The sequence below is a fragment of the Euprymna scolopes genome, unplaced genomic scaffold (assembly GCF_053919585.1).
Source record: "Euprymna scolopes isolate OS-2025 unplaced genomic scaffold, ASM5391958v1 sca63, whole genome shotgun sequence".
NCBI classification, from domain to species: domain Eukaryota; kingdom Metazoa; phylum Mollusca; class Cephalopoda; order Sepiida; family Sepiolidae; genus Euprymna; species Euprymna scolopes.
The window spans coordinates 15,001-25,000 of record NW_027633691.1 but is presented as its reverse complement, the minus strand read 5'-3'; the positions used below and the strand labels follow the sequence as shown (position 1 = coordinate 25,000).

At 60.0% G+C, this 10,000-nt stretch overlaps 2 non-coding genes and 1 pseudogene across 2 annotated transcripts in view; all 3 read right to left on the bottom strand.

The window, feature by feature from the left end:
- Nucleotides 1-1,869, bottom strand: part of LOC145275179 (large subunit ribosomal RNA) — a 5,721-nt gene extending 3,852 nt beyond the window's left edge. Inside the window, exon 1 of the ribosomal RNA XR_013867073.1 lies at nt 1-1,869. This exon is cut by the window's left edge and continues 3,852 nt beyond it. This is a non-coding gene — a ribosomal RNA (large subunit ribosomal RNA).
- A 595-nt stretch (nt 1,870-2,464) lies between these two features.
- LOC145275164 (5.8S ribosomal RNA) lies at nt 2,465-2,622 on the bottom strand. The gene has a single exon (XR_013867068.1). It is a non-coding gene; the product is annotated as a 5.8S ribosomal RNA (ribosomal RNA).
- A 395-nt stretch (nt 2,623-3,017) lies between these two features.
- LOC145275167 (small subunit ribosomal RNA) lies at nt 3,018-5,389 on the bottom strand (annotated as a pseudogene).
- Nucleotides 5,390-10,000: the final 4,611 nt, after the last annotated feature.

Genomic DNA, 10,000 nt, shown 5'->3' with positions numbered 1-10,000 from the left:
GGGGTGATGCGCCCGCGCGCAGCGCCTAAACTCGACGACAAAATAGGACTAGTTCAAGCCGCGGGATCTCACCGATGGGCGGAAGGAGGATATGGAAGCTGGCGCCCGGCAATTCCCCTTTTTGGAAGATGCGCCGGTCCCCTCTCGGGGAGGAGGGAAAAACAACCGCACGTCAGCCACGAGCCTTCCCTCTCCTATCTCTCTCGGGAAGAGAGAAAAAAGGAAAAGTTGCGGGCACCGCAGCAGCGACGGCGGAAGGCCGAAAACGCCGCGCCGGCGGGATCGGGCACGGCTCGGAGGCGGGTGAGGCGAGGAGAAGACGACGGCACGAGACCGACGACACCCCCCGACGACCCCCGGACGACTTTGCCACGACACCTCTCCCGATCGACGCCCTCCTACACGCTCTCTCGCTTTCGCTTCGCCTTCGGGGTTAGTCAGAGGTGGCCCCTACGACTCGCGAACGGCCAGGACTCCTCGGTCCGTGTTTCAAGACGGGTCGGGTGGGTTGCCGATGCACGTCGCTGACCCGGGGTGGCGGGCGGCTCGAGTAAAAAAGCGTCGCCGAGCGACCTCTCCGGAAACGGAAACGGGCGCGGGCGGGGTTGCCCCCGACAAGAACCCGAAACGTCGGCGAGGTGCGTGACGGCGAGGCCGCGCCAGTCCTATCCCGCCTCTCATCGCGCACGCGCCCGAGACGGTGGGGCGCCTAAGGAGCGACACACAGAGTGCGTCGCCCGCACGCGACTTCCGGCGGGATCAAAACGGACCGGCTCGCCACGTGTAACGGATCGTGTCAGATTTCCTCCGTTCCCGGCAGAAAGGGGCAGTTACGTTCGCGGGCCCGACGGCCGGTGGCCCCCGACTTCACAAGGTGGGAAGACGGGGGTTTTCAGGGTGATGAAACGCCTGCCGCCTACGGAAAAAAACCCGCGTGTTCGACCTGCACGCCGGGAACGGGTCGCGACGACGGACCGGAGGGGAAGTGCGTCCGGTGCCGGCCGCGCGGAGGTCGCGCCGAAGCGCCCGCGCCATGATTACGCCGAGCGATGAGAAGGGGACGGGTGCAGCGGAGTCGCGCGCGGAGGGAGCAGGAGGAAAGAAGAAGCGGCGGCGACGGATGCGGCGGGTTAGGGCCCGGCGGCAGCAGCGATCGAGAGGACGAGTCCCCTCCGTCGCAGCCAACCGACGCAGCCACCTACCGACGCCGCGGTCGTCACCACGTTTCCCTTCCCGCTATCCACGCGGCCCGTCTCCTTCGTCGGCGACGCGGGCACAAAAGCTGGCCCGCGGAGAACGAGTTCCCCGCGGACACGACGAACGACGACCTGTGCCGCGACGGCCTCTCTTTCAAGAACACACATCGAGTTTGGGCTCGAGCCTAGGCAGCACCGGACTGAGTCCCCCCGCGATCGCGGTGAGCGGTCCCACCCGTTTACCCCTGGGCGGTTTCACGTTCTCTTGAACTCTCTCTCCAAAGTTCTTTTCAACTTTCCCTCACGGTACTTGTCGACTATCGGACTCGTCCCGGTATTTAGCCTTGGATGGAGCTTACCACCCGATTTGGGCTGCGTTCCCAAGCAACCCGACTCTCGGATCGAAGGCCGTCGCTCGCCGTCCGCACCGAATGGGCCTGGCACCCGCCGCGGGCGGCCCCGATCGAGGGAACTCCGAACTATGCGAGACGAAAACGAACGGCTGCCTTCGACCCATGCGCCACACGTCCCGAAGCCTTTAACTTGCGACGGGATTCGGCGTTGGGCTTCTCCCGGTTCACTCGCCGTTACTAAGGGAATCCCGGTTGGTTTCTTTTCCTCCGCTTAGCGATATGCTTAAGTTCAGCGGGTCGTCTCGTCCGAGCCGAGGGCGGCGGTTTTTAGTAGAGTGTGGTGTTTGGAGGAGAGGAATCTCGATCGGTACCCTCCGTGTGACGACGGCTGGCCGATATAGCGCCCGTCCGACCGAAAATGAAGAAGCCAACAATTAAAAAAAAAGCGTGGGTCCTCCCCATCCGACGTTGCCTACGACGCGGCCACCTTTTTACGGTGCGACGGCCGTGCTCGTCGCGCTGCTCGAGGCGTCGCTGAGAGACACCTTCATGAGGCAGAGAGCGAGACGAGCAGGCGGCGCTTACGTCGGCAGTCGGTTAGGTCGGTGCTTTTTTTTTTGTTTTGTTCTCCCTTCGGCTGCTTTCGGACAGACTCCTCCTGCTCCTCCTCCACAGTGTTTCTTCACGCGGTCGAAAAGGGAAAAGACTCCGCGGTCTGCCAGCGGGAGACGAAGGAGGAGGCCGGAGAGGGTTTTAAAAAAAAAAAAGACATTGAAAGGAGTCAATTCTTTTTTTATTTTTCTTCCCCCTCGTCACTCGCTCCTGCGACGTCCCGGTTACCACCGTGCCGAGGACCGGGCGGGCACGGGGACGGCAAGATGTCGTTTCGTTAACGGAGAAAGACATGTAACGTTCCGCCTCTCGACCGGACGTGGCCCCGAGACAAGGGATCTCGGGGCCGCAATGTGCGTTCGAGGTGTCGATGTTCACTGAGTCCTGCAATTCGCATCAGTTCTCGCGGCTGGCCGCGCTCTTCATCGACGGACGAGCCGAGTGATCCCCCGTCCAGGGTTCAGCACTTGGGTTTTTTATATTAGTTTTTGTTTATATAGATTTAGTAGTGTGCGAGGAGGTCTGTGCGAGGAGGCGTGACGGCATTGCAATGTCGCGAGTAGTTTGTTTTTAGCTAGCGGCGGTGGCACAGCGGCTGCAAAAAAAACAAAAAACGATAAAGCGGCGACAAGGCAAAGAAGAAGCGGCCATCACTTGCGGTGGGCGAAAAAACAAACAGGTGGTAAGACGCGGAAGCAAGCAAGAAGAGCTGGGGCTTTAAAAACCTCCGCGTCACCACAAATCTATCTCTCGCTCCGCCTTTTATAGGTTTGTTTGCGCGCATTCGAGGCGTTGACGCCGACAGACAGAGGAGGTAGGCCGGAAAACAACAAACCAGTCTCGAACGGGAAAACGGTAATGATCCTTCCGCAGGTTCACCTACGGAAACCTTGTTACGACTTTTACTTCCTCTAAACGATCGGGTTCGGTCGTCTTCTCCAGGCATCGAACGCCGAGGCGTAGATGCACGAGTGTCGTGACGGACACGTCGCGCACTGCCCGGCGGCGTCGTCGGCCAGATCCGAGGACCTCACCGGACCGTTCGATCGGTAGTAGCGACGGGCGGTGTGTACAAAGGGCAGGGACGTGATCGACGCGGGCTGTTGACCCGCGCCTACCGGGAATTCCTCGTTCACGGGGTTGGTTACAGGCCCCGATCCCTATCACGGGAGGTGGTTCAGAGGTTTCCCAACCCTCTCGGGCCGGGGCGAAGTCCCCGCTGATACCTCCAGTGTAGCGCGCGTGCGGCCCCGGACATCTAAGGGCATCACAGACCTGTTATCGCTCCGCCTCGTGTGGCTTTCTGCCACCCGTCCCTCTAAGAAGTGCGTGAGAAAACCGACCCGGACCCGAGCGCCACGGAGGACGCCGAGCCCGCCGTAAAAATCACTGACATCGGCGCACTAGTTAGCAGGCCGGAGTCTCGTTCGTTATCGGAATCAACCAGACGGATCGCTCCACCAACTAAGAACGGCCATGCACCACCACCCACCGAATCGAGAAAGAGCTATCGATCTGTCAATCCTACCGGTGTCCGGACCGGGTGAGTTTTCCCGTGTTGAGTCAAATTAAGCCGCAGGCTCCACTCCTGGTGGTGCCCTTCCGTCAATTCCTTTAAGTTTCAGCTTTGCAACCATACTCCCCCCGGAACCGAACTCTGGTTTCCCGCAGGCTACCCGCCGGGTCATGGAAGCGAACGCCGGCGGATCGCCGGTCGGCATCGTTTACGGTCGGAACTACGACGGTATCTGATCGTCTTCGAACCTCCGACTTTCGCTCTTGATCGAGGAAAACGTGCTTGCCACACGCCATCGCTGCAGTTCGTCTTGCGACGATCCAAGAATTTCACCTCTAACGTCGCAATACGAGTGGCCCCGACCGCTCCCTTCGATCATTGCCTCGCCGTAGACGGAGACCGACAGACGTAGACGAGGCCCTCTTCCATCATTCCATGCTTATCGTATGCAAGCTTGAACAGCCCGCTCTGAGCACTCTAATTTTTTCAAAGTGAACGTACCGGCCGCCGCGGACACTCGGTTAAGAGCACCCTTGGAGGAGAAACCGCCGACCGCAACACGCGCGCAGACAAGACACGAAGCAGGGACTCGGAGCGGACCGGGGGGTTCAAAAAAAAAGAGGAACGCGCGGAAAGGGAGAGGGAGAGAAGCGCGGGGGTCAGAGTGCGGGGATGCGAATGAACACACCCAAACACACACACGTAGCACCCCCCCGTTAGACTACTCCCGGAACCGAACCGACGACCACTTGTTTTTTTTTTTCCCGGATCCCGATCACGACCTCCTCGTCCACCTCGCCGGCAGGACCGCGTGGCGGGTATGCTAGCGGTTGACACCGGCGGAAAGGGCCGGGAATGCGAACGGACGACCAAAGTCAACGACGGACGATGGCGCCGCCGCCCCGGGGCCGCTTGCGCGACCACGAACCCGAGTTCGGACTACGAGCTTTTTAACCGCAACAACTTTAATATACGCTACCGGAGCTGGAATTACCGCGGCTGCTGGCACCAGACTTGCCCTCCGGTTGGTCCTCGTTAACGGATTTGAAGTGTACTCATTCCGATCGCGGGGCCTCGACAGAGTCCCGCGTCGTTATTTTTCGTCACTACCTCCCCGTGCCGGGAGTGGGTAATTTGCGCGCCTGCTGCCTTCCTTGGATGTGGTAGCCGTTTCGCATGCTCCCTCTCCGGAATCGAACCCCGATTCCCCGTTACCCGTAGTAACCACGGTAGGCACTTAACCGACCGTCGACAGTTGATAGGGCGGACCCTCGAGAGACCCGTCGCCGGGCGTGAAAGCTCGTGCGATCGACCAGTGAGTTATCCAGAGTCACCAAAGCGGAGCGCGCCGCCCTATGAGCCCCGCCACCGAACGGACCCGCGAGCGGGAACGCCGACGACGGGAGGACGGAATGACGCGCATCGGTCTCAGTCTAATATGTAGCGCCGCGACCCGGAACGGCCGACGCGGGTGCCAGCGCGCGAGGCGTGGCGACGACGGCGCGCCGACCGATCGCGGCCTGTGTCACATGTATTAGCTCTAGAATTGCCACAGTTATCCATCGCCTCCGAGGAGGAATACGGTCCCGAGGATTAGGTCCGGTTCCTGAGCCATTCGCGGTTTCGCCCGTTCTAATGCGTGGCGTGAACTTACACTTGCATGGCTTAAGCTTTGAGACAAGCATATGACTACTGGCAGGATCAACCAGGTATCGTTGGAATTTGGGACTTTGTTTCGACAGAACGACAGACCGACCGACCGACCGACCGACATAAGACAGACAACTACAACGACGGGCACGTGTTTATTTGTTTTTCGAGGAGGTTCGCCGTCAGTAGAAGCGCGCTGCCCGCGCTGATGGCCTCTTTTTTGTTTCTCCCCTGACTTGGACCGAGACCGAGACTCAAAGAACGAAAGCGACCAACGTCGACAACAACAACGACAACGGCACCCTTGACAGCGATACATACGACAAACGACAAGCAGCACGACGGCAGTGCACACGGACATCGAGGGTCAAGGTGCAGACTGAACTCGCCGAGGTCGTCGTCATCGTGGTCGCCATCGATTCCGTCTCGTCGTCGTCGTCGTCAACGTCCACGTCACAGCCGGCCGAGAAGAGAGAACAGACGACAGCGTCGACAACAACAACATCGACAACGGCACCCTTGACAGCGATACATACGACAAACGACAAACAGCACGACGGCAGTGCACACGGACATCGGAGGTCAAGGTGCAGACTGGAATCGTCGAGGTCGTCGTCATCGTGGTCGCCATCGATGCCGTCTCGTCGTCGTCGTCGTCGTCTTCGTCGTCGTCGTCGTCATCAACGTACCAACCGACCGAGACGAGAGAGCAAGCAACAACGTCGACAACAACAACGACAACGGCACCCTTGACAGCGATACATACGACAAACGACAAACAGCACGACGGCAGTGCACACGGACATCGGAGGTCAAGGTGCAGACTGAACTCGTCGAGGTCGTCGTCATCGTGGTCGCCATCGATGCCGTCTCGTCGTCGTCGTCGTCTCCGTCGTCGTCGTCGTCGTCGCCAACGTCAACGTCAACATCACAGCCGTCATCGGGGAGGAGCTGGACCAGGGCAGCGGCGGCGTAAATTTTCCCGTCACCTTCGTCGTCGCCTTCGTCGACCGACCGCCGACCGGCGTCGTGTTCGTGCTCGGAAAACCGAGGAGAGACAACGTGCACATGGCGCGTTCTCGCAAGCGGCTCCTCGGTCCGATTTTTTTGGGCGGCTTTTTCGAGCTTTTTTTTTTTCTCACCCTTTCGTCCGTGCGACGGCGAACGTTAGGGGAAAAAAAAAAAAAAAAAAAACGACAACAACGCGGCGGACCGGGCGAACAACATCGTCGACACACACGACATTGACGACCGGTCCCCCTTTTCACAATCGCATCGAGATAAAAACGAACGAGTCCGATTCGAGCACCGAGTCGCGAGCGGGAGGACTGTCGGTGCAAGTATCGATCACTGACGTGAGCGCTTCGCCGGACAGAGGATGGCTCATCCGGCAGCCGTGCAAATCGACGGTATGGGAAGAACGAACAAGAAGAGCAACGACTTGATCGGCGGCTTGGGAACTGCGGACGGTGAAAACGGGTTAATCGACTGCGACCACGACTGCTCGATCGATCTTCTTTGGCGCTAACAAAGGTGGAGGTGGCGCAAGAAGGGACTAGCGCTATCACCGTCCACGTATCAGAAGATGCGGCGGCAGACGTCGACGCTTATGCGTTGTCGGACGAGAAGTCGCTGCAGCACGTGTACCGCGAGCGGGACGTCCAAGGTTTTGCCAGACGGAAAGAAATCGGGTGTCAGCGAACGTTCACACGGCTGTGAGATCGGACGCTGACAGGAGTAGGAGGCGGCAGGCAGGCGGCGGTTACGGCGGCGGCGCCTGCTGCTGCTCATCCTCCTGTTTGCTGCGGCGACTTCCAGGACGGGAGAGCATCGAACAACGTACGTATGGTTACAAGGGGATCAGGATCTACATAGTGCATCCCCCGCGGCTATTTTTGTTTGTTTGTTCGCTCGTTCGTTAATTCGTTCGTTCGTTCGTTCGTTCGTTACAATGTACGTTTTTCCGTTCGACGGCGGCAGAGAGCGGCGGCGTTTCTCCCTAATCCGGAGGATTTATCGGTCGCACAGCGATGGGTCGTTCGGCCGATCATCGAAAGATTCGCAGGTAGTGGTTGAATGGCAGAACGGCAGCAACAACAGCGGCGGCTGAGAGCGGCGAACGCTGAGGCGGAAGCAGAAGCTGCAGCAAACGTATCGGCTAAACATGGTGGACATAGATATGGCTGACGACGCGGGTACCACGACGACTATGGAACCAGGAAAAGGAGCCGTTAGTTGTTCCAACATATCGTTCGACACGTCGAGCAGCCCTAGGTCCACGGAGAAGCACACACACGTACCACGTATTATAACCTAACGACGATGAGCGGGCGCACGGTTGGCAGGAACGAAGGCGGCGGATCAAAACAAGTTGGAGCGCGGGGCGACAGCGATAACGGTGACAGCCCTAGGCGGCGGAGATGCCACTTTCTGACGCCTTTGCGACAAGCCCGTAGAGACGTTCCGGACCACCACGAGGCAAAGAGTCGCTGCTCCGACGAACCGACACACCAAAGTGTGCTTCCTACCGAACATGTTTTATAAAACTTTCAAACTGGAAAACCCCAGAAATGGTGTTGGTATTTGTCCAGACCCACCTCCGACACCTGAAAATGGTGGTCAAAAAAAACGTCGATTATACGAAGCGACATTTCTGGTCGGCGATTTTCCAGTTTTACGCCTACTGCCACATGGGGATGTCGGTAGGCGTCGCAAAGTGCCTTCTCGTAGGCTAGGCACACCAGGACTTTGTCATTTTTTTCCCCCTCGACATTCCTGGTCCGGTCTATTCCGATTTTACACCTACCGCCATGTGGGGGTGGCAGTAGGCGTCGAAAAGTGCCTTCTCGACCGCTAGCGACACCACTACTTTATCGAGCTCTGGAGGCCCGCACACCGACCCGGGGGCCGCGGAGTCGACCCCGGGGGCCTCCGCCTCTCGCCGCCGCTCACTTGGACGCCTTCCGCAACCTGTGGTCCCGCTCGGGGCCGCCGGGAGCCTCGCCGACCTGACCGGTGTCGGTAGGCGTCTGGAAGCGCCCGGCCGACCTGGACGAGGTCCCCCTGGCCCCCGGGGGACACCCCTTAGTTGGATGGGGGTGCTGTCCCGGGCACACATGCAACCCGCGGCCGCCTACCGACAGCCCCCGTCGCTCGATCGCTACTCCTTTCCAACATATGTCGGAGAAGCCGGGCGGTTGTGAAACCCCAGAAATGGTGTTGGTATTCGTCCAGACCCACCTCCGACACCTGAAAATGGTGGTCAAAAAAAACGTCGATTATACGAAGCGACATTTCTGGTCGGCGATTTTCCAGTTTTGCGCCTACCGCCATGTGGGGGTGGCAGTAGGCGTCGAAAAGTGCCTTCTCGACCGCTAGCGACACCACTACTTTATCGAGCTCTGGAGGCCCGCACACCGACCCGGGGGCCGCGGAGTCGACCCCGGGGGCCTCCGCCTCTCGCCGCCGCTCACTTGGACGCCTTCCGCAACCTGTGGTCCCGCTCGGGGCCGCCGGGAGCCTCGCCGACCTGACCGGTGTCGGTAGGCGTCTGGAAGCGCCCGGCCGACCTGGACGAGGTCCCCCTGGCCCCCGGGGGACACCCCTTAGTTGGATGGGGGTGCTGTCCCGGGCACACATGCAACCCGCGGCCGCCTACCGACAGCCCCCGTCGCTCGATCGCTACTCCTTTCCAACATATGTCGGAGAAGCCGGGCGGTTGTGAAACCCCAGAAATGGTGTTGGTATTCGTCCAGACCCACCTCCGACACCTGAAAATGGTGGTCAAAAAAAACGTCGATTATACGAAGCGACATTTCTGGTCGGCGATTTTCCAGTTTTGCGCCTACCGCCATGTGGGGGTGGCAGTAGGCGTCGAAAAGTGCCTTCTCGACCGCTAGCGACACCACTACTTTATCGAGCTCTGGAGGCCCGCACACCGACCCGGGGGCCGCGGAGTCGACCCCGGGGGCCTCCGCCTCTCGCCGCCGCTCACTTGGACGCCTTCCGCAACCTGTGGTCCCGCTCGGGGCCGCCGGGAGCCTCGCCGACCTGACCGGTGTCGGTAGGCGTCTGGAAGCGCCCGGCCGACCTGGACGAGGTCCCCCTGGCCCCCGGGGGACACCCCTTAGTTGGATGGGGGTGCTGTCCCGGGCACACATGCAACCCGCGGCCGCCTACCGACAGCCCCCGTCGCTCGATCGCTACTCCTTTCCAACATATGTCGGAGAAGCCGGGCGGTTGTGAAACCCCAGAAATGGTGTTGGTATTCGTCCAGACCCACCTCCGACACCTGAAAATGGTGGTCAAAAAAAACGTCGATTATACGAAGCGACATTTCTGGTCGGCGATTTTCCAGTTTTGCGCCTACCGCCATGTGGGGGTGGCAGTAGGCGTCGAAAAGTGCCTTCTCGACCGCTAGCGACACCACTACTTTATCGAGCTCTGGAGGCCCGCACACCGACCCGGGGGCCGCGGAGTCGACCCCGGGGGCCTCCGCCTCTCGCCGCCGCTCACTTGGACGCCTTCCGCAACCTGTGGTCCCGCTCGGGGCCGCCGGGAGCCTCGCCGACCTGACCGGTGTCGGTAGGCGTCAGTCAAACTTGCTTAAGAGGCAAAGCCTCCTCACACCTTAAGAGAGTCACAGTTAGTCCCGCCGTTTACCCGTGGTCGTC